The sequence below is a fragment of the Entelurus aequoreus genome, linkage group LG04, assembly GCF_033978785.1.
Source record: "Entelurus aequoreus isolate RoL-2023_Sb linkage group LG04, RoL_Eaeq_v1.1, whole genome shotgun sequence".
In the NCBI taxonomy this organism is placed as follows: Eukaryota; Metazoa; Chordata; class Actinopteri; order Syngnathiformes; family Syngnathidae; genus Entelurus; species Entelurus aequoreus.
This window is the reverse complement of record NC_084734.1, coordinates 62,078,979-62,104,281: the sequence shown is the minus strand read 5'-3', so window position 1 is coordinate 62,104,281 and position 25,303 is coordinate 62,078,979. Positions and strand designations below refer to the sequence as shown.

The following is a 25,303-nucleotide window of genomic DNA, read 5'->3' as shown; positions in this document are numbered from 1 at the left end:
TTAAATATTGACAAGACACTCTCCAAATAGTTAATGCAAAATGTAGCAGCTTGTTGATGATTGGCCTGCACCATATTTAAAAATGAAATGTAATAACTTCACAAAATGGCTCAAAATTGAGAAATTTTAAAACAAAAAATATTAGCACAAACTATATTCAAACGAAAACATAAAAAATTAAAGTCTCAGTAGCTTTCACAATTACATATTTAATCCAATACAAATAATTGTTTTGGCTGTCTTTGTCGTACACAAGCACATGGCTGTAGCGTGCACACGTACACAAAAGTAGTCCCAGGTTTGAACAGGTAAAAACCAATAATATGTGCTCTATGTACCAGAAAAACAGCTTATACTTCAGCTTTGTGTAACAAAGCGAATAGTTATTAAAAGTACTTTAGTGTGCCCCTCATCCTGTTTTGTTATATTCTGATATGGATTGACTTTAATATTATTTTTGGAATATGTTGCGGCCTGGAACTGACTTCTGGGTTTGAGTTTGGGCACCTCTACTTTAACTTATTAAAATATTAATACAGTTTGCTTATTATGAGGAGTAAGAAAAAAACAACAACAATCATCATCTTGGAAGCTCTGTTATTATATATTCATCCTTACTTTCTTTTAGTTTTAAAATTCTCTCAGCCGCTTTGTGAATTGTTGTGAACATCCTGGCTAAGCTATGCCGTACCTTGCTATAGAAAGATGTCGGCGACAAGCACCTGCTAGCTCACGTACGGCTCTGCCCTTGGCAAAATAATGATGTCACACTTTGGGGTGTCCCGATCCGATAGGGATACCGGGCATCGGCCCGTTATCAGGAGAAAAGTGACAAGTATCAGATGGTATTGCCTTGCATGTGAAATCTCTGATTTAAGCTCTGATACAAGCAGTCCTGCAGCATTGTTTACTTGTGCAAAGCTGGACAGCCATTTAACATCCATATGTGCTCCAATAAGCACATAAAGTTGGTATTTTTTTGTATTTTAGTCAAGTCCTTTACAAACGGTAAAATGGTGGTCTATAGGGTACGAGGAACTAGCTGCTACACAACAGCTAAGCACACAATAGTACACGATCTATAGACAAACACATTAAGTGTCCTTATTTGAACAATACCATAGTCTAAAACACAACATTTGTAAATAAAATGATAAATGGGTTATACTTGTATAGCGCTTTTGTACCTTCAAGGTACTCAAAGCGCTTTGACAGTATTTCCACATTCATCCATTCACACACACATTCACACACTGATGGCGGGAGCTGCCATGCAAGGCGCTAACCAGCAGCCATCAGGAGCAAGGGTGAAGTGTCTTGCCCAAGGACACAACGGACGTGACTAGGATGGTAGAAGGTGGGGATTTGTCAATATAAACAAGTATTAAAGAATTATAGTTGTATATTACTTACACATACAAAGTCTCCAGAGCAGAATGAAGCCTATTAGAAAGTATCCAGTAACAAACATGTCTGCACCATTCAACTTCCTGCGACTCATGACCCCAGTTTGTTGAATTATTGAGGCCACGAGGTGTCATCAAAAAAACAAGGCTCGACTTCAAAAGCATAAATTTGTCATAAGGTTAGCGTTTTTCATACCTACCTTTGTTCTCTGAGTAATTTCACTTGATCAAATATGTTCTAACATTACACTACAAAATAAAACACCTGCAGTCGAGGTCAAAAGTTTACATAAAGAACATAATGTCATGGCTGTCTTGAGTGTCCAATCATTTCTGCAACTCTTATTTTTTTTGTGATAGAGTGATTGGAGCACATACTTGTTGGTCACAAAAACATTCATGAAGTTTGGTTCTTTTATGAATTTATTATGGGTCTACTGAAAATGTGACCAAATCGGCTGGGTCAAAAGTATACATACAGCAATGTTATTATTTGGTTACATGTCCCTTGGCAAGTTTCACTGCAATAAGGCGCTTTTGGTAGCCATCCACAAGCTTCTAGTTGAATTGTTGACCACTCCTCTTGACAAAATTGGTGCAGTTCAGCTAAATTTGTTGGTTTTCTGACATGGACTTGTTTCTTCAGCATTCTCTACACATTTAAGTCAGGACTTTGGGAAGGCCATTCTAAAACCTTAATTCTAACCTGATTTAGCCATTCCTTTACCACTTTTGACATGTATTTGGGGTCATTGTCCTGTTAGTACACCCAACTGCGCCCAAGACCCAACCTCCGTGAAAAATTTGGAGGTAATCCTCCTTTTTCATTGTCCCATTTACTCTCTGTAAAGCACCAGTTCCATTGGCAGCAAAACAGGCCCAGAGCATAATACTACCACCCCCATGCTTGACGGTAGGAATGGTGTTCCTGGGATTAAAGGTGCCACCTTTTCTCCTCCAAACCTATTGCTGGGTATTGTGGCCAAACAGCTCAATTTTTGTCACATGTACAAAGATATGACCTTCTGTAGGAAAGTTCTGTGGTCAGGTGAAACAAAATACTCAACAATATGTTGAGTATTGCAAACATATTGACAACCTACTGACAAACCAAAACGAGCGCAAGACATTCAGTTAACGAAGAATTGCACACTAACCTCAGGTTCAATTTGCAAGTTTTACTAAATTGTAGAGAAAATACATTTAAAACATAGTCCAAGCTCACCTATCACCCTGGGCAGAAAAGGCAGTAAAACATGAATGAATGAATGAATGAAGCTACAGCGTGTTGAGTCCACCAGCTTTATCAATTTGGATTTCAACTTTACTTTAACTTATTTCTCATTTCATATACAAGGAAGTGGTTTATACATGCAGTAATGAAGCATGCACATTAAACCAGGGGTGTCAAACGTACGGATCAGGCCCGCTGAAATTTTTGAATGAAAGAAACTGCTTTTCTAGATGTGTCCACTAGATGTGGCAATAGCAATTATTTTTATCTTTGTAAATTATGCAACATATGTAAAAAAAACAAAAAAACAACCACCTGATGCTAGTGCACCAGTCGAGGAAAAATGAGCAAACTACATTAATGACATCCTGTAATTTGATTTTGATATTATTTTTTTATTGTGTTAGATTAAAAATTAACACCAATGAGTTGACTGATGAACATTATCACATAATCTATTCAGAAAGTATAAATAACGACAAATAAAGATAGAATACTATTAACTGCAACATGTAAGTGTAAAAAAACCCCAGCAACATTATGATTTGTACATTTTGAATGAATGAATGAATGAATTTATTTATTTGTTTATTTATTCCGGCAGACAGACATACAGTATATAGCAACACTTCATCACTCTTTGTAATTCGACAGACATGCAACGGCACCCACCGAAAAGGGATACAGGAAAAAAGCAAGAATGCTTACCCATGTCCTGCCCCTCATTTACAATCAACTTATATTTTGGTTAAATATGTTGGTTATATAGTCCAAGTTTCAACAGCAGATTTGATGGATACATGACAATTTCAGAACAAGTATAACATATGATAATGGATGATAATGACAAGTCGGTATACATACACCAATATGGATATATTTTGTTTGATTCATTGATTTTTTTTTTTTTTTTCCTTTGTTATTTTTTTTGTTTTTTGGTTGGTTTCTTAGTCCACATGATGTCCAATTCATGTTTCTTCATGTGTTATTTTGTGCGGATTCATGATTTTTCAGAATGTGCTTGTTCTATTTTTAAACAAAGAAAACAATCTGAAGTTGTCTTTAGTTTTAAGTTATTGTGCCAGGATTTTACCAGTCCGGCCCACTTGGGAGTCGATTTTTCTCCATGTGGCCCCCGATCTAAAATGAGTTTGACACCCCTGCATTAAACACTGCTGCATGGAGGACCGACATCCACAGGCCTAACTCTGTGGTTGGCATGTCAAGACAAAGCATCCCCCCTCTGGCTGCGCTCCAACATGCAAATAGTCTTCGCTTGTGCCTCTGCTCACACCATGCAGGGAACAGAAAGCCGGGGGAGCAGAGCGAGAGAGAGAGAGGGTCAAGGTGTGTGCAAGGCATACTGAGAGAAGAGTTTGGAAAGTCCCTCCGTGTGACAACACAGTGGATGTTTTCAGAGGGCGCGGGAGATAAATGACTGGCCGTAGAATAGCCATCGCAACAAAGACGCCAAGAGAATGAGAGTGGACTTACTCAGTGGCCGCCAGCTGCCAGCATCTCCTCGTACCGATTGAGTCGTGTGATGAGTGTGTGACGTGGGAGCATGGAGCTGTGTGTGCAAGTCTGTGTGTATGTGTGTGTGTGTGTGCAAGTGTGTGTGTGTGAGGTCAGTCGTCAGAGGGCTGGAATGCAGGCGCAGCTTTACTCTGCTGCATTTGTAGCCAACACCAGTGGGACGGCCTGACATCAGCGCATTCATCTTTATCCCTCCTCCTCTCTGCGTATCACCTTTGAGACAATGACACACAGCACTTGCGTGAGGCAAAACAAACACAAAGCGTTGCATATTGCATAAAAGGTTTGAACAAACTTTTATAATCAGCTACGTGGGGGAATGTGGACGGCACAAACAGGAAATGGGAGCAGGGCACGTTCTAGGCTACCGGTAAATTATTATCTCCAATGATTGTGTCTGCTTCACAGCGGCTGGCTTGTTTTTCAGTCTCCTTCCGTTGTTTTCTTCCTGCAGGAAGTCCTGCTGGCTTCGTGTGAAAGCAGTAATCACAACACCACATGTGCGGGAAGGAATGTGCATAGTTAGGACTCAGCTGATGACAGGTTGTTGGCACGATCATCAAGCATCCACGCATTGTGTTTCTTTGGCCTTCCCGCCTTACAGCGACATACCTGAGTGCACTTGCTCCTAAATAATTAGTGCATCGGGCCAGCCAGCCGTCCATTTTCTATACCACTGCTGCTCATTAGGGCCACGGGGAAGATGGAGCCTATCCCAGCTGACATCCCAAAGCTGCCGCGACCAAGGGAGTGAAGTGACGAAGGCGTGTGATGTGGGGGGCTATGGTACGTGTGTCTGTGTTGTGTATTTTTATCTTTTAAAGCAGTGTTTTTCAACCACTGGGTTACAGTTTGGTGTGCCGTGGGAGATTATTTAATTTAACCTATTTGGAATAAAAATATATTTTGCAAACCAGTAATTATAATCTGCAAATGATGTGTTGTTGTTGAGTGTCGGAGCTGTCTACAGCTCGGCAGAGTAACCGTGTAATACTCTTCCATATCAGTAGGTGGCAGCCGGTAGCTAATTACTTTGTAGATGTCGGAAACAGCGGGAGGCAGTGTGCAGGTAAAAAGGTATCTAATGCTTAGACCAAAAATACACAAAAGGTGAGTGGCCATAAGGAAAGTCATTGAAGCTTAGGGAAGGCTATGCAGAACGAAACTAAAACTGAACTGGCTGTAAAGTAAACAAAACCAGAATGCTGGACGACAGCAAAGACTTACTGTGGAGCAAAGACGGCGTCCACAAAGTACATCCGAACATGATATGACAATCAACAATGTCCCCACAAAGAAGGATAAAACAACTTAAAACTTCTTGATTGCTAAAACAAAGTAGATGCGGGAAATATCGCTCAAAGGAAGACATGAAACTGCTACAGGAAAATACCAAAAAAAGAGAAAAAGACATCAAAATAGGAGCGCAAGACAAGAACTAAAACACTACACACAGGAAAACAGCAATAAACTCCAAATAAGTCATAGTGTGATGTGACAGGTCGTGACAGTGCACCTGCTTTGAGACAAGAGCTATATTGATGCATGGTTGGTTATGGTTTAAAGTCATATCCAACGACTTTTTACTGTCAACTGAGTTTCGTTTTTTAATGATTTCTGCTGGTGGTGTGCCTCCGGATTTTTTCTCCGCAAAAAATGTGCCTTGGCTCAAAAAAGGTTGAAAAACACTATTTTAAGGAATGTGGTTAAAAACCCACCCACGCACAGGAGGACATGCAAACTCCACACAAACGGAGATTTGAACGCAGATCTCCTGACGGTGCAGCCTGCATGCTAACTACTACTGTATACATTCTGGTTACCTTGTATTAACTATACAAGAAGGGTAAAATACACATTAGACCAGAGATTCTCAAACTGTGGTATGTGTACCAGTTGTGGTACACAGGCGCCATCTGGTGGTATGCCAAAGAATCACTTGATTGAAGTACAGTGTTTTATTTTTGTATATTCAAACTAGGGTTGTACGGTATACCGGTATTAGTATAGTAACGCGATTCTAATGAATCTTATTCGGTACTATACCGCCTCTGAAAAGTACCGGTCCGCCACCAACCAAATGTAAACAAACGCCATTGGTGGATCTACACCTAACATCCACTTGTAATGATACCATGTACAGTAGCGTATCTAGTCAATACTACTATGATTACGTCGATATTTTTAGCATCAAAAAATCTTCTTTCGTTTTTTTAACATTTTTATTATGTTTAAAAAACCCCGGAAATATGTCCCTGGACACATGAGGACTTTGAATATGACCAATGTACGATCCTGTAACAACTTGGTGTCGGATTGATACCCAAATTTGTGGTATCCTCCAAAACTAATGTAAAGTATCAAACAAGGGAAGAATAAGTGATTATTACATTTCAACAGAAGTGTCGATAGAACATGTTAATAGAGAAAGTAAGCAGATATTAACAGTAAATGAACAAGTAGATTAATAATTCATTTTCTACCACTTGTCCTTAGTAATTTTGACAAAATAATAGAATGGAAAATTACGCAATAAATTAATGCATACGTCATCAGACTAATTAGGAGCCTTTGTTTGCTTACTTACTAATAAAAGACAAGTTGTCTTGTATGTTCACTATTTTATTTAAGGACAATAACAAAACATATGTTTAATGTACCGTAAGATTTTTTGTTAAAATAAAGCCAATAATGCAATTTTTATGGTCTCCTTTATTTAGAAAAGTACCGAAAAGTACCAAAATAATTTTGGTACCGGTAGTGGTACCAAAATATTGGTATCGCGGCAACACTAATTCAAACACAGTTTTACTCTTCGAACTGCGTGTATTGTTACGGTGGCCAAAAATGTTAAATATACTTGTTAAGTAAAACCTCTGCCAAGTTTTTAATTAATACTTAGGCCTACTATGCTACTTTTTTGAAAGTTGGTCATTATGGTGGTACTTAGAGAGCTTTTTTGCTGTACTTGGTGAAACAAAGTTGGAGAACCACTGCGTTAAACTACATATCTAATCTGCGTATTGGGAGTAAGCATAATTTTTTATACAGCTCATTCACATGATTGAATTACAGTAAACCCTCGTTTATCCCTGTTAATTGGTTCTGGACCTGACCATTGTAAATTAATCTCTGCAAAGTAACAAACTATGACAAACCATAATAAACTGAATATTTTCATAGCTGTAGCATTAAGAAAACTGTTTATGGCCTTTTAAATAAGTGTTTTAACATTACGAGAGCCCTCTACACATTAAATAACATACTTTAATCACCTTTACACTCGTGTAATCCAATACAGGGATGCCGCCCAAGGCTGAGCCAATAAGAGACCACATTACTGAACAGTGTGCTCTGGTTGGTTTGGTCTCATCAATATTTCAGTAGCATCAAGAATTTTATTTCATTAGGCCATTTTTTTTTTGCTTGGAAATGTTTGATTTAGACAAAAAATACTTTTGACCCCCAAAACATTAGTGTTACAGTGAAGCCACAAAACTTTGAAGGTGGCGAGGGACGACTGCATTGAGAAAGAAATATAATTTACATTAGAAAAATCTCAGGACATACCACCAAACAATGGCACAAAAAGTAAACTACACTGCAAAAAGTCAGTGTTCAAAAACAAGAAAAAACAAAACAAAAATTAGGGGTATTTTATTTGAACTAAGCAAAATTATTTGCCAATAGAACAAGAAAATTTGGCTCGTCAAGACTTTACAAAACAAGTAAAATTAGCTAACCTCAATGAACCCAAAAATTCCTTAAAATAAGTATATTCTCACTAATAACAACTGTACTACTATATGAGTACGTATTTTCTATTGTTTAATTGAAAATAAAACAGCAAAGTCCATTTGGCTGTCATCTGTTTTAATATGAGACAATTGTGTCAAAGTCATGATTTTTTTTTACATGCTTAAAATAAGAAATTATTACTTTAAAAAAGTAGTTTTATACTTGTGAGTGTTGATGACACACCTTTTCAACAGTTGATATTCTAGTTTCAAGCATGTTTCACTCAATTTAGGTCATAAAATCTCAGCAACAAGCTGTAATATCTTACAGAGATAATTTAGGACCAAAACCCTTGAAACAAGTAAAACACTCTAACATACAATCTGCTTAGTGAGAAGAATTATCTTATCAGACAGAAAATAAGCAAACATCACCCTCATTTGAGATATTTAATCTTACTTAGATTTCAGTTTTTGCAGTGTACACAGTGGTACCTCGGTTTATGAGGGCCTCCCGAGTCTTTTGGGATACGAGCTGTCTCTCTGCTTAGGATGGGTGCAAAAAATTAATATTACAAGTCTCCTCACTGCTAGTTAGCATAGCGAATGTCACAGTAAACTCCATAAACTCAATTTTTAGCTAGTAGTATATGACTAACTACACTTTACAAAATGTTGTTTTTCTAAACATTGGAATGAAAAAAGTGAGCGTGAAGGACAGTAGCTAATCATGAAGGCTAGCTCAGAACAGTGCTAATGTTAGCATTAGGTGGAATAGAAACATCACTTGATGTGTAAGATGAAAGGATCAGCGTTGCGCCATGAGAACCTCCACGTATTGATTGAAACTTTTATTAGTAGATTACACAGTGAAGTACATATTCTGTACAATTGACCACTAAATGGTAACACCCGAATACGTTTTTCAACTTGTTTAAGTCCGGGTCCACTTAAATTGATTCATGATACAGATATATACTATCATCACACACATCACGTACACACACAGTTTCACTTTCCTACACTTTCGGTTTCTCTTCTTCGGTCCTATCGGTGGCTAACGCTGCTAGCTAGATAGCCGCGTCATACATTATTGGATGTAGCCAGCTTTTGGTTATGATCATGAAGCAGCACCTATTCACACATTGATTCAAAGCAGTGATTAGCTCCTTTTCGGGCATCTTGAGTATAATACATTTTACGTTGGCCATGACGATATTTGTTAGCAATAACTTGTGTGGATTTTTGGGTATCCTAGCATGTGTTGCTACGTCATAAAACTACTATAGTTGTAGTAGCTTCTATTATACTGTTTATCATACAGTATACCATGACTTTCTACAGAGAGTGTAATGAATTTTCATTAATAATGAAGTATGTAAGATACCGTAAGATACCGTATGTGAGATAGCAGGTGCTCGTGGCTGCCGCATTTCTACGGAGAGGAAAAGTGGCTGAGAGATGTTTTAATTGAAACGGTGTCCCTTTTACAATAAAGTAGCTGAGCTTCAACCTGAAACAACAAAGCACAAAAAAGTTCAGTGCCTCACCAGCTATGAACCTAACTGCTCGTCACTGCTCTAAACCTTGCTTCACTACAACGCGTCAACAGAAACCACATCTCTGACCAGTTGATACTGATATGTTTCTGGCAAAAAGAGCTGCAGTGAAACCAGACGCTTGTTTGTTTTTTGACTTAGTTTGTCACTGGCATGACCAGAGGAAAGGTCAAGGTTAGCATAACACAGGCTTGTATACACCTACTTTCTATAAACCAGGGGTTTTAAAAGTGTTTTCAAAGAATATAAATATTTTGGGGAGTTTTCTGCTCACGCCAGGCTCTTTTCACTCCATCACTAACAAAACTAAAAATGTATTCATTTTCCTTTTGATTATCGGACTTATCTTAGCACTCTACTAAAAAGTCTTGTGGCGTCACCCAGACTCACCAATGCCAGTCACTAAACCTTGATCATAACAGTACATATAAAGGGGAACCCATCCATCCAAATGCAGACATTTTCTATACCAGTATGGCTTAGGTTTCAGATCAATACTAGTGTGATCAGATTAATATTTTTCAGTTCTCCCTGTTTATTTTCACAAATATATACAGTACTGTATGTGATTTTTTATTCAGAAATATTGTTGATATTTTCTTTAAAAACTCAGGGATCAAGTCTCTATGACAGGAGTGCATGGAAAGATTTGAATGAGAGCCTTTGTTGACTTATTTGGCAATATTGACCTTTTATTTTTTTGCTCAAACTATTTTTGTAATATATGGATACGATAAATAGGAGTGTGTTTAAGATTAAGATTAGTTTATTTCAAAGGGGACAATGCAATTTTAAAACAAATGACTATACATGGTTAAAAAAGCCAGAATTAGCCAGAAGGCTAGTTTTCATCTCTAGTCCCCTGGCCATGATGTGAAAAAGGCAGTAAAATGACAATTTCAAAGAGAAAGAAAAGAAAAAGTGAGAAAAAGAAAAAAAGCACACAATACATTTACGATATAAGAAAAAATAAAATACAGTATCACAACATAACATTTATCATAGCATCAAAACAGGCTCATCTTTTAGTGCTGGCAGCTGTAGGCATTGATAAACTACATTTTCAATTTGTGTGTAAACTATTTGTTTTGTTCGGATTGAAATCATGATAAATTAATCAAATGCAAAAATCAAGATATTATTTAAAAGATCTTTAAAAATCTTCAATGAGAAGTGATATTGGTATCAGTGATGGTATTGGCGCCATGGCCCTATTTACTTGGAAGATACAAAAATTGATACTAAAATATTCTCTAAATGTATTTATTGTTGGATATCAATTCTTGGCAAATACTAACCCCATTTAGTCTTAATTTTATTTTAAAGTGTAATAGTAACAACGCCACTAAAATTCAAGGTTTCAAGTTGAACTTTAAAAATATAACAGTGGGCATGATGCGACAACAAGGTGACACATGCATGCTGCAGGAGTCATGAGAGGCTGAGTCAGGAAAAGATTAGATTATGAGGACATGTTTTTCTGTCAGAAACTCGCCATTTAACCCACATTTGCATTTCCTCCAGCCAGGCGACACTTTGGGAAAATCCCAACACTGCGTCATCCTGCAGGGGGATCAGATTAGGATTCAGGCGTCAGAGCAGGTTTTCATGGTGAATGTTGTACACATAGCGACATCTGCTGGACTAAATGGACACATGCAGACCAATTACTCATTCAGGGATAGAGAATTTAGTCGACAGGCCTCTTTTAAAACATAGATAAATGAATAAAAATAAAACATAGGTAAATACGAAAATAAAAATAAAAAAACAATAAATAAAACAACTTTTTTGTACTATATAGATCAGTGTTCTGCTATAGGTCCAGTTATAGCAGAACGGCTAAAATTGTCGAAACAAGTTTTTAAACTATAGGTCTCAGGAAGTACAATTAAACAACAGGATGGACTAGAACTGATCTAAGTATATGAGGACGAACTGATGAAGCCTACTCGGATGGGACAAACCAAACAGTTGTGATCGATTGAATGCCTTGAGATGACAATGACCTGGATGAATGACAACATTAAAGGCCTACTGAAATGTGATTTTCTTATTCAAACGGGTATAGCAGGTCCATTCTATGTGTCATACTTGATCATTTCGCGATATTGCCATATTTTTGCTGAAAGGATTTAGTAGAGAAAAACGACGATAAAGTTCGCAACTTTTGGTCGTTGATAAAAAAGCCTTGCCTGTACCGGAAGTAGCGTGACGTCACAGGTTGTGGAGCTCCTCACATCTGCACATTGTTTACAATCATGGCCACCAGCAGCGAGAGCGATTCGGACTGAGAAAGCGACGATTTCCCCATTAATTTGAGCGAGGATGAAAGATTTGTGGATGAGGAAAGTGACCGTGAAGGACTAGAGGGCAGTGGAAGCGATTTAGATAGGGAAGATGCTGTGAGAGGCGGGTGGGACCTGATATTCAGCTGGGAATGACTAAAACAGTAAATAAACACAAGACATATATATACTCTATTAGCCACAACACAACCAGGCTTATATTTGATATGCCACAAATTAATCCCACATAACAAACACCTCCCCCCTCCCGTCCATATAACCCACCAATACAACTCGAACACCCGCACAACACACTCAATCCCACAGCCCAAAGTACCGTTCACCTCCTCAAAGTTCATACAGCACATATTTCCCCAAAGTTACGTACGTGACATGTACATAGCGGCACGCACATACGGGCAAGCGATCAAATGTTTGGAAGCCGCAGCTGCGTACTCACGGTACCGCGTATCCAACTCAAAGTCCTCCTGGTAAGAGTCTCTGTTGTCCCAGTTCTCCACAGGCCAATGTGTATCCAACTCAAAGTCCTCCTGGTAAGAGTCTCTGTTGTCCCAGTTCTCCACAGGCCAATGGTAAAGCTTGACTGTCATCCTTCGGGAATGTAAACAATGAAACACCGGCTACGTGTTTGTGTTGCTGCAGCCGGCCGCTAATACACCGCTTCCCACCTACAGCTTTCTTCTTTGCTATCTCCATTGTTCATTAAACAAATTGCAAAAGAGTCACCAACACAGATGTCCAGAATACTGTGGAATTTTGCGATGAAAACAGATGACTTAATAGCTGGCCAGAATGGTGTCCTAAAATGTCCGCTACAATCCGTGACGCCACGCGCAAACGTCATCATACCGAGACGTTTTCAGCAGGATATTTCGCGGGAAATTTAAAATTGCACTTTACTAATCTAACCCGGCCGTATTGGCATGTGTTGCAATGTTAAGATTTCATCATTGATATACAAACTATCAGACAGCGTGGTCAGTAGTAGTGGGTTTCAGTATTCTTTTAATAGACACTAAACAACAGGATCTACTGTATATGCTTAAGTTGCTCAAAAAGGTTAATTATGTCTTCTTATTCATATATTCTTTCAGACCATATTTTTCGGTATATTAGATGGAATCTTTACTTGACATGTTTCAACTGTCATCTGCAGTCTTCTTCAGAAGGGTCACCTGGCCACTGTGACGTGTTGCCTATCAGCTGTTCTTATAGGCGTGGCCAACCAGGTAGACCTGTCAAGTCTACCTGGTTGGCTAACTTCCCGCCGCTTGATGGTCAATAGAGGAGGGAGTCCCAGGTATGCGAAAGCATGATTGCTCCCTCATCCCGATTGATGGTTTCCTTGGGCCGCTTCCTTAGTTCGATCGCCTCCTTAATCCATCGTTTAAATGTGTTACTTTCAGTCCCGATGATTTTGCCCCTTGTCCCAGTCCATGATGTGGTTATTTATTTTGCAATGATCTGATATGGCTGATTTTAAGATTTCCTGTTCGGATTTTTGTTTTAGGCTTCTTATAAACCTTCCAGTAGTCTCTTTTTCGCATTCTTTCTGATTTCATTCTTCGTAGATGACATTGCATTTGTTGTCTCGTTCTATTTTGTCTTTTGGATGTACAAGTAACTGTCTTGTTTTTGTGTGAGGTACAACTGTTGTTTATTTTGTGTTTTTTCATCACCCACTGTATTGGTTCAGTTACTCCCCGAATGTATGGTAAGGTTATGACCTCTTTGTTCTTCATTTCAGGTTTTTCTTTGAGTTTCTTCTTTGTTCTCTTTTACTTGTTTTTTACTTATTGTTCCCCTTTTTTGATGGCCCAGGTGGGATATTGGCAGTTTTTGAGTGCATTGTTGATGTGTTTCTCTTCTTTTTGTCTATTTTGTTCTTCTGTTATGATGTTGGCCCATTCATAAGTGTTCTCACGACTGATAGTTTGTCGTGCTGTGGGATGTTTGGTCACAGTGGTCAGGTGACCCTTCTGAAGAAGACTGCAGATGACAGTCGAAACATGTCAGGTAAAGATTCCATCTAATATACCAAAAAATATGGTCTGATTACAAGAACATTTGAAAGAGTATTATATGCTTAAGGTTAATTCTGAGCTTGCTCAACAGTGTTACATTCAACATTGTTTACACCTGCACCATTCACATATCCAAAAAGAAGTATGAAGAAGCAGATTTGATGTATTCCTAATCCCTTCTTCATGCCACAGCAGTAACTGATGGTTTGTTTACTTCCTGTTCGAGAAGAATAAGTACTCATGATGAGCTGGGATAATAGGAGATAACAAAAAGCTGCATGGAGTAGAATATCAAATGTAAGGGAAATAAATGAAGTGTTAAAATATGGATATATCTCTTGAATATATATGCTATATGGGGCCCTGGATGGTTAATCTGGGAACTGTGGGTATAAGAACCCCTTTGTCAACCTGCAAAAAACTGTTACTTGCATGCATGGAAATTCTAAAACAAAAGCTTAGTGCTATTACACCTCTAAAACCATAGTCATAGTTACAATATTGTTTTGGTAACATAATGTGTTTATGATTTCATTAACAGAAGCTCTCATTTTATTGCTGTTAATTGATTCCAGGCCCGACCATGGTAAAATAATTTCCGAGAATCAGAATCAGAAATACTTTATTAATCTCCGAAGGGAAATTAAGACTTTCAGCACAATCCCATTCAAGAGCAGACAGGTCTGCCAACTACCGGCACCCCTTACAAAAAAGGTGAGAAACAGGTAAACAGGTAAAATAAAATAACAACAAAAATACAAACAAAGAAACAAAAAAACATAAACATGTACACTATGGTGGCCTCTGCGGTGTTCCACGCCATCATCTGCTGGGGTGGGGTGAGCATGGCCAGAGACAGGAGCAGACCCAACAAAGCAACCAAATCAGAATTATTAATTATATATGAAATAGTTTCATGTTGCTACAGCATAAAAAACAAACAACCAAAAAAAAACATCACCGACATTTCATATATGTTTTTTTGACACAATGAGAGCCCTCTCGACATGAATTAACACCCACATCATCACCTTTAAACTTGTTTGATCCAATATGTATGTATTTCAGTGGCCAGCACTACTGTAGTATTAATGTTTGTTGTACATTGCCATTGCTATACTGGAAAATTCTTAATTTAGGCCAGGAATGCAATAATTTTCTTTAAAAAGTTTGCAACAGAGCCGCAAACTGTATATTTAAAATGATATATTTTTTTATTTGTTGATGATTTTCCTTTTTTGGGTTATTTCTTTTGCTACTTTATAGTGAGATACATGATAATACTGTTTGAGTCAAAAGACTCATTTTCATTTATTAGAATGAGAATGTGTGTTTAAACCTTCCGCTCACATTGTATATTTTGAATCTTTTTATTTTTTTTATTATTATGTTCTCATTCAAAAGTTTCTAAATGCAACCAATTTCAAGTAAACAATCAGTAATCATTTCAGATTATCCTGCACGTTACTTTTTAAATTGTTATATTTCCCTTTTTCTTACCCTGTGGACGTGGTTGTGCAGGGTGTGCGAGCAGAATGGAGAACAAATCCTACAACCACCTCCTGCTCTCCATTTTTAGAGGCAGTCATGAAGAATCAGTAACATTTTCCACACTCTTGACCCAAATATGCGTAATCGGATGGAAAGAAATCTCAGAACAAAAACCTCTGACTCCGTTTTATTTCTGACATAAATTAAAGACTCAAATGAAATCATATCTTGAGTCATAATAATACAACAAAAACCTGGTAGCTTATTTTGAACATTACTTATCTGACAGTATTATAGTTTGAACATGGATCTCTCCCTCTGCATTGGCAGAGTTCTGTGTGGGAAATATTTGTGGTTAAACATTCCATAAAGTACCACTTTAGTGGTCCAGATGTTCTAAATTGTTGAAACATCATACAATGGTGTTCAGGTGGTCCTTGTTTTACAACGGTTTCTGGTTATATCACACCTCCATAAATTAGTAACACTGTGCAAAAAGAAATAGAGAAATTAAATGGTAACTTGGCTTGTACTACCTGTTTCAAAAGGTCTGACAAAAACAACAACATTTCTCCCCTTCAAAAATAATATTAATCTAATGATTTGATCCAGACACACATACATATTAATATGAAACACATTTTGTAGAGAATAATTATAATTTTAAACAAATTAAATGGATAAATTAACATTTAATATCACTTTTACCTTTGAAGGGAACCTAGTATGTTGGAAAATGGGGCTTTCTAGCTGTGTCCCACACATTTCCTCGCTTATATGCCGGCAAATAAACATTATTTCTTACATGTAGCAGTATCACTGGATGATAATAAGACAAGAAACAGCTAAACATGCTACAGTAAACACACCGTATGAGGATACACAAAAAAGAAGAGCTAACCGCTAAGCTTGAGCTCTTGAATGTAAACAAGGGTGGGCAGATCGTTACAAATATTTTCAGTAACGATATCAAGTACTGTAACGTATTAGTATATGGTTGGTACTACAGTGATTAGATCAATATTTTTTTATGACAACATTGTTTTTGTTATTGTTTACAGCTCAGGAAATAAGTCTCTGGATGCTGGAGTACGTTAAGTGCAAAAAGCAAAGGATTTAAATCCCAGCCAAAAGCAGTTTTTGATTTTGTTTAATTATTTTACACCATTGACTTTATCATACATTTTGTGTGTGATAAAATAGAATAGGGAAATTATTTTTAAGCATTGATTGATATCGATGGATGGATGATATCGTTACACCACCATCCAGTTTTGTAATTTTACAAATGTAATCAGTTAGTGATCCTAACATTAATATGGGTGTAAATATTTACACCCATATTATACCTAGATTTGTACCGCCCAAAACTAATGTAAGGTATCCAAACAACAGAAGAATAAGAGCTTATTAAATTTGAACAGAAGTGTATATAAAACCATGTTACAACGGAAAGTAACTAGATATTAACAGTAAACAAACAAGTACATTAATAACAGTTTTGAGAAGATAATACAACTGGAAATGTGTTACTGCATATGTCTGCAGCCAAAATAGGAACCTTTTTAACCTGTTTTGAAATGGTTATATTATTATTTATATGCCAAATAGTGTATTGTGATAAATATTGTTATAGCAGGAGGCAGCAGTATATTGCAATATAGATTTTAGGCCATACCACCCATTCATAAGTGAAATTAGGCAACGTAAAATGCTCGGTATGCAATATAGTAAAGTATTAAAACTGTACTTTTGAACATGTGAAAGGGTCAGCTCCATTGAAAAGGACAAGGTGGAAAGTAAACCCCATAGTGGTCACATTATTGAAACTTCCTCCTCCCAATGAGCCTGTCTCTCTCTCCCTTGTAACACCCCTTCCAGGTAACGCTCCTTCCATTATTAATATCCACTGGTATTATTTTCCAAACATCATGATAATGTCATTTCTTTGGAAGTCTCTACAGCAGGGGTGTCAAACTCATTTTAGATCGCGGGCCTCATGGAGAAAAATCTACTCCCAAGTGGGCCGGACTGCTAAAATCAGGGCACGATAACGTAAAAATAAAGACAACTTCAGATTATTTTCTTTGTTTAAAAATAGAACAAGCACATTCTGATATTTTACAAATCATAATGTTGTTGTTTTTTTACACTTGCATGTTGCGGTTAATAGTATTCTATCTTTATTTGTCGTTATTTATATTTTCTGAATAAATTATGTGATAATGTTCATCAGTCAACTCATTGGTGTTAATTTTCAGTCCATCAAGATACTTTTTTTTTTATCAAAATCAAATTACAGTATGTTATTCATGTAGTGCTGTTGCTCACTGCTCCCCTCACCTCCCAGGGGGTGATCAAGGGTGATGGATCAAATGCAGAGAATACATTTGCCACACCTAGTGTGTGTGTGACAATCATTGGTACTTTAACTTTAACTTTAACATCATGTGGTTTATTTTGTACATATGTAGCATCATCTAAAAAGATTCAAAGAATTGCTTTTGCGACATCCAGTGGACACATTTAGAACAGCAGTTTCTTTCATTCAAAAATTTCAGGTACATTTTTATACTTAACAAACTCATCCTAACCTGACTCTCGCCAGATCCTTGTAGTTCGCTGAGCTCCACACAAGGATCTGGGACTTCTCAATAGGACATTTATTTCAGAAGGCGGGGCCTTGTAAAAAAATAATTGTATGTGATTGGATAAACCACTTGTCCGTTATCTTGAATGACGTGCTACTTCAACCACTCACATCGAAATCAACCCGTGACGCTGATGAGAGCGACGGTGGGAAATCCAAACCCGGTCGGAAGAAGAGCCAAAACATCCTTGCCACCTTCAAATTCCTTCAAAACTGTTCTCTGTTCATCTTTTAAATAATTAATATTCGAAAGATTCGACAAAACAGTTGCAACAGCAGAATCAATGTCAGCACACGACGCAGCGAGGGCTGCGTGCCCCCATTGTTGTTTGAATCAAACAGTCGCTTTGGCGCTACGTCACATCTATGAAAACCCACTCGGCGATCCTGATTGGTTCATTATTTTTTGCTATCTGGAAGGAGTTTGCAATGCCTTCAAGCCCAGACCCTTGTGTTGAGCTCAGCGAACTACAAGGGTCTGGCGAGAGTCAGGTTAAACCTGTTCGCGGGCCTGATCCGGCCCTCTGGCAGTACGTTTGACACCCCTGCTCTACAGTGTTGATTATTAGTAATGGTTATTGGATGAGGTGCAGACCAACAATTAGCCAACCAGTAAGGCAGGATGCATGTTTGAGTTTGTTCATCAGCAAGAATTGTTCCTGCAACATGCGTCATGTCAACCATGTATTCTTGGTTTAGTCAGCCTTTCGTGCTGTGGGACTAATTCAAGCTCATGGCTGAAAACAGTTGCCTTCCATACAGCGGGATCAACACTGGAAAAACAATTGTAGAAAATGTACAAGCTGAAGGCCAAACAGGAGCGCGCATGTGTTGGCTTCTTCTTCGGAAAGAAAAGCGGCAGTGAGGTATTCCTCCTATTTCCTGCAGCACACTCTCTAGCTCCTTCAAATGTTGCTCTGTCAGGGGTCTGAGTTTTCTGGAAATTGGACGCAATTCATGCACACACAAAAAAAGGCATCATATTTCGAGTGGATTCATGTCGAATCATTGAAGGAAAATGTTGAATGACACCCTCTCCACCTGTGTGTCAGCATGCATGTTCCAAAACTGACAACTTACCTGTACAATTGAAAATACTACCATAATTCCGTATTTTCAACTTGGCATGGGAGTACCGAGTGCGGTGCTGTTGCCATGGCGACGTGTCAGTCTGTTGACCCGGCTGCCCGGCAAACTCATAGCTGGCACGCATGCCTCAAACACACATTGCACATTCTGTCATTATGTTGGCAGGGTTTCCCATGTTTGTCTGTCTGGCAGGCTCTCTCACACACATACCCCCTCACGCCCGCTCACACCCACCCACACGCACACCCACACACAAGCACATGAAGCCATATGCACACTGTAAACAGAAAGTCTCAACGCCAAGTGGTCACAGGTGAAAGTGATGGATGCCTCTTGACGACCATCCCCCGTTTATCTGCCTCTGTCCAATAAGGCGATGTACTGTATGTCATTGTTACCTACTTTTTCATGCCTGTAGATATAATGACCTAGATGAGACACACACACACACACACTTGCACACACTAACGCTGACAGGCAGTGTCCTCTTCCATGACAATGACGGCTGATGAGGCAGTCAGTGGAGTCCAACACAAAGCAGCTGAATAATCGTCAGTTCATACTGAATGAAGCCGTGGTGTGAAGCAAAACACGGCCATTGTGATGCTGATGAGCCACATTGCAAAACACTTAAAGGTCATATAATGTAATAAAAATATGTTTAGTGTTATTGCAGTAGTAATAGTAGGCCTACTGTATATAGAACACTGAAAAATATGGAAAATAAAGGAAATAACCAGTGTCTTTTATAGAATGTATTTGATATTTTGATTTTTTAAAGAACACCTTTCAAACTAGAAACCAAATAAAGGCTTTTATAAATGTTCTCAGTGTTTCGCATTTACATGAACATTGAGACGTACATGTAAAATAAACACCATCAGACATAAGCGTATTCAGGTGGATCATCCATTTTCTATCATTAGGGTCACACAGGAGCTGAAGCCTATCCCAGCAGATGGATGTCCGCTAACATTTTGCATCTTAACGCTAAGAAAACGGAACTGCTGATTATCGGTCCTGCTAGACACCGACATTTATTTAATAATACCACCTTAACATTTGACAACCAAACAATTACACAAGATGACTCGGTAAAGAATCTCTGTATTTAACTTCGACCCAACTCTCTCATTTGAGTCACACATTAAGAGTGTTACTAAAACAGCCTTCTTTCATCTCCGTAATATCGCTAAAATTCGTTCCATTTTGTCCACCAGCGACGCTGACATCATTATTCATGCGTTCGTTACGTCTCGTCTCGATTACTGTAATGTATTATTTTCGGGTCTCCCTATGTCTAGCATTAAAAGATTACAGTTGGTACAAAATGCGGCTGCTAGACTTTTGACAAGAACAAGAAAATTTGATCATATTACGCCTATACTGGCTCACCTGCACTGGCTTCCTGTGTACTTAAGATGTGACTTTAAGGTTGTACTACTTACGTAGTAAGTAGCTCCATCCCATCTTGCTGATTGTATTGTACCATATGTCCCGGCAAGAAATCTGCGTTCAAAGAACTCCGGTTTATTAGTGATTCCCAGAGCCCAAAAAAAGTCTGCGGGCTATAGAGCGTTTTCTGTTCGGGCTCCAATACTCTGGAATGCCCTCCCAGTAACAGTTAGAGATGCTACCTCAGTAGAAGCATTTAAGTCCCATCTTAAAACTCATTTGTATACACTAGCCTTTAAATAGACCCCTTTTTAGACCAATTGATCTGCCATTTCTTTTCTGCTCTGCCCCCCTCTCCTGTGTATATTATATATACAGTATATAATATATACTGATATATTATATTATTATATTATATGATCTTTTTATATAATATATGCATTTATATAGTCCAGATCTCAATCCAACTGAAAATCGGTGGTGGAAATGAAATAAAATGGTCCGTGACAAGACTCCAAGCTGCAAAGCTGATCTGACAACAGCAATTAGAGAAAGTTGTAGCAAGATTGATGAAGAGTACTGTTGGTCACTCGTTACCTCCAAGCTAGTATAAAAGCCAGAAGTTGTGCAACAAAGTACCAGTGGTGTGTTGTCGTGCTTTTTGTTTCTTTGTTTTTCAGGATTCCATATTTTTTTCCTCAGAATTGAGTGATTCCATATTTTTTTTACTCTGTTTGATCTAAAAATGTTATTACCACAATTTAGAGTTTCTTAAAGCCAGAATGTTGAAAAAAACTATAAACTAATTATAGTTTTGTGTCATCTATTTATTTATTCACTTCATCATGTATTATCAATTCACTCTTGTGCTGGAGATAGAGTAGACCAGTGTGTTAGAAATTGCTATCTGCTCCTTTCTGCTCCTGGAAACATGATTAATTATATTGTAATTGTATGCATGTATGAAACAAGCTAACACTGTAACCATAACCAAATATGGTATCTGCTTTTTTTTACAAAATGAAACAACTAAATGAACATCCTCCAAGTCTGGTGATTCCATCATTTTTTTCCCCGGGGTTGTACTGTTGCATTTATCTTAATGTAGACTGTAGATGTACTTGGTTTAGCCTAGTGATGTCTGCTGAACATAGGATAAGTATTCTGGGCTTCTTGTTTACACTCTTTACAGCAAACACCTCTTTCTAACCGAATGGCCAAATGATGAGTTATATTTAAGACATGGAGCTAGCGCTGAGCGCCGGGACGGACAAGCTTCACAGTGTCTTGGCTGAATGAGCAGGTATCGGACACTTCAGTCTCCTTAGACGCATCCTTGCTCATCCATGCAGACTGGACACTGGCCGAGAGTTGGTAGGCGGCCGAGGGTGGAGTCGGCTCTCTTGGTTGCTTTGTTGGGTCTGCTCCTGTTTCTGGTCATGCTATCCCCAACCCAACAGACGATGGCGTGGAACACCGCAGAGGCCACAACAGTGTATATGTTTGTTTTTTGTTGTTTTTACTTTTGTTGCTGTATGTAGAAATGTCTGGTTGCATCAGCTCTGCTCTGTTAATGTCTTTAATGTCATTTGTGTTCTTTGATGTTTGATGTTTCACTCTTACACACATGCTTATGTGTGCTATGGCTATTAGGTTTTTTTCTTCCTTGACCTCAGTCTGGACCCCCACTCCAGGGGCCTAAGCTTAGGCCAGCTTTTACCTGTTTCTCACCTTTTTTGTAAGGGGCGCCGGAAGTTGGCAGACCCGTCAGCGATCCTGTTCTGTCTCCCTGTAATGTTTGTCTGATCTTGAATGGGATTGTGCTGAAAATTTTAATTTCCCCTCAGGGATTGTTAAAGTATTTCTGATTATGATTCTGATGTGGCTCATAAAGACACATACACACATACATGCACACACACACAGTAAAAACGCATACATTTTTCTTATTCAAAGTCAGCAGATCAAAATGAACGATTTACACAGAAGCACACTAATCTATATAAAGTCTCTATGTGTAGACATGCACGTGCACTGTGTGAGTTTGTGTGTTTGACATATTACTGTTGCGTGTTCAGTCTGCCTCAAACAACTCCCTGTTGTTTGGCCTGTTGTGGCAGACGGCTTTAGAGCATTAATCATCTTGGACAGGTGCTCATTTGGAGGATTCTTTCCTCTCATTTTCCATCAGTATTCACCCATCTTTGTGAGTGAGCTTATCCTCAGATATGTGTGTACGTGTGTGTGTGTGAGGTATTGTTAAACTGTGTCCACTTGGTAATAATTTTCTGTGGTGTCGAACCAAAAACCTTTTAACCTTGGCGTTGTTGTTGTACATAATGTTGTTGTTTGAGCACATAAGCCTATTGATTTGTCATTCCATAAGCCTGCTTCTTTTACTGATATGATGACAAACACACACGCACGCACACACACATACACACACACACTCACGCACACACACACACACACACACACACACACACACACACACACACACACACACACACACACACACACACACACACACACACACACACACACACACACACACACACACACATTCTTGTATTTGTTACCTTCCTGAGACCTCCGAAAAATGCCTACCTCTATAGGACCATCCTTTCTAGATATATAAAGATTTGTATTTACAACAATAATAATGTATACATACATCCATCCATCCATCTTCTTCCGCTTATCCGAGGTCGGGTCGCGGGAGCAGCAGCCTAAGCAGGGAAGCCCAGACTTTCCTCTCCCCAGCCACTTCGTCCAGCTCTTCCTGGGGGATCCCGAGGCGCTCCCAGGCCAGCCGGAAGACATAGTCTTCCCAACGTGTCCTGGGTCTTCCCCGTGGCCTCCTACCGGTTGGACGTGCCCTAAACACCTCCCTAGGGAGGCGTTCGGGTGGCATCCTGACCAGATGCCCGAACCACCTCATCTGGCTTCTCTCGATGTGGAGGAGCAGCGGCTTTACTTTGAGCGCCCCCCGGATGGCAGAGCTTCTCACCCTATCTCTAAGGGAGAGCCCCGCCACACGGCGGAGGAAACTCATTTCGGCCGCTTGTACCCGTGATCGTGTCCTTTCGGTCATAACCCAAAGCTCATGACCATAGGTGAGGATGGGAACGTAGATCGACCGGTAAATTGAGAGCTTTGCCTTCCGGCTCAGCTCCTTCTTCACCACAACGAATCGATACAACGTCCGCATTACTGAAGACGCCGCACCGATCCGCCTGTCGATCGCACGATCCACTCTTCCCTCACTCGTGAACAAAACTCCTAGGTACTTGAACTCCTCCACTTGGGGTAGGGTCTCCTCCCCAACCCGGAGATGGCACTCCACCCTTTTCCGGGCGAGATGTTACGGCTCAGGCGCCTGCCAACGCCTCTCATCCGTCTGTGCGCTCCAGTGAGCGCACCTCGGGACACGCCAACGGGCGCGCACATCCAGGAGCGCGCCGTGCGCGTCTCCGCCCCGCGGCAGCCACCAGCTGCAAACGATCACCGGCATTCTGCACACCTGCACTTAATGAAGGACCTGCCTTCATAAGCTCGCAGAACCTGCCAGGCGGCGCCGGAGTATAGTCTTCTTTACCCTTGTAAGCGTCCTGTATCTGGCTTCCATCCCGCGAACTCGCTCCTTCCCTGTGACTTCCATGTTTCCATTGTTCTGATGTTCTTGTTGTCTTCCCGCAGCGCTTCCCGTGTTCCCCTGTGATCCCTCGTTGTTCCCCTTGCCCCCCGGACTGCCTTTTGGATTCTCGACCTCCCGCTTGGACTTTCTTCTGATGCTTCTCTCTCTCTTGGAGGTGCTGATTCTCATCCCAGTCGCTTCACACTCAGCTGCGAACCGATCCAGTGAGAGCTGAAGATCCTGGCCAGATGAAGCCATCAGGACCACATTATCTGCAAAAAGCAGAGACCTAATCCTGCAGCCACCAAACCGGATCCCCTCAACGCCTTGACTGCGCCTAGAAATTCTGTCCATAAAAGTTATGAACAGAATCGGTGACAAAGGGCAGCCTTGGCGGGGTCCAACCCTCACTGGAAACGTGTCCGACTTTACTGCCGGAAATGCGGACCAAGCTCTGACACTGATCATACAGGGAGCGGACCACCACAATCAGACAGTTCGATACCCCATACTTTCTGAGCACTCCCCACAGAACTTCCGGTCGAATGCCTTCCCACCTTCTACCTTCCTAGTCACGTCCGTTGTGTCCTTGGGCAAGACACTTCACCCTTTGCCTCTGATGGCTGCTGGTTAGCGCCTTGCATGGCAGCTCCCGCCATCAGTGTGTGAATGTGTGTGTGAATGGGTAAATGTGGAAATACTGTCAAAGCGCTTTGAGTACCTTGAAGGTAGAAAAGCGCTATACAAGTATAACCCATTTATCATTTATTCTCCAAGTCCACAAATCACATGTAGACTGGATGGGCAAACTCCCATGCACCCTCAAGGACCCTGCTGAGAGTAAAGAGCTGGTCTACAGTTCCATGACCAGGACGAAAACCACACTGTTCCTCCTGAATCCGAGGTTCAACTATCCGGCGTAGCCTCCTCTCCAGCACACCTGAATATACCTTACCGGGAAGGCTGAGGAGTGGGATCCCACGATAGTTAGAACACACCCTCCGGTTCCCCTTCTTAAAGAGAGGAACCACCACCACGGTCTGCCAATCCAGAGGTACCGCCCCCAATGTCCACGCGATGCTGCAGAGTCTTGTCAACCAAGACAGCCCCACAGCATCCAGAGCCTTAAGGAACTCCGGGCGGATCTCATCCACCCCCGGGGCTTTGCCACCGAGGAGCTTTTTAACTACCTCAGCAACCTCAGCCCCAGAAATGGGAGAGCCCACCACAGATTCC

General features: G+C 39.8%; 1 protein-coding gene and 1 long non-coding RNA gene across 3 annotated transcripts in view; one reads left to right on the top strand and one right to left on the bottom strand.

Annotated features, from left to right (window-relative positions):
- LOC133648898 (SH2 domain-containing protein 4A-like) overlaps positions 1–4,377 on the bottom strand; it is a 35,480-nt gene extending 31,103 nt beyond the window's left edge. Inside the window, exon 1 of one of the 2 annotated variants that reach the window (XM_062045422.1) lies at positions 4,135–4,377. The gene's annotated coding sequence lies outside the window, so the exon portion shown is untranslated. The remainder of the gene's footprint in view (positions 1–4,134) is intronic. The other variant, XM_062045421.1, reaches the window with a different exon arrangement.
- Positions 4,378–4,425: 48 nt separating this feature from the next.
- On the top strand, positions 4,426–24,177 carry LOC133647942 (uncharacterized). The gene is made up of 3 exons (XR_009825810.1): positions 4,426–4,546; positions 4,631–4,962; positions 24,130–24,177. It is a non-coding gene; the product is annotated as an uncharacterized LOC133647942 (long non-coding RNA).
- Positions 24,178–25,303: the final 1,126 nt, after the last annotated feature.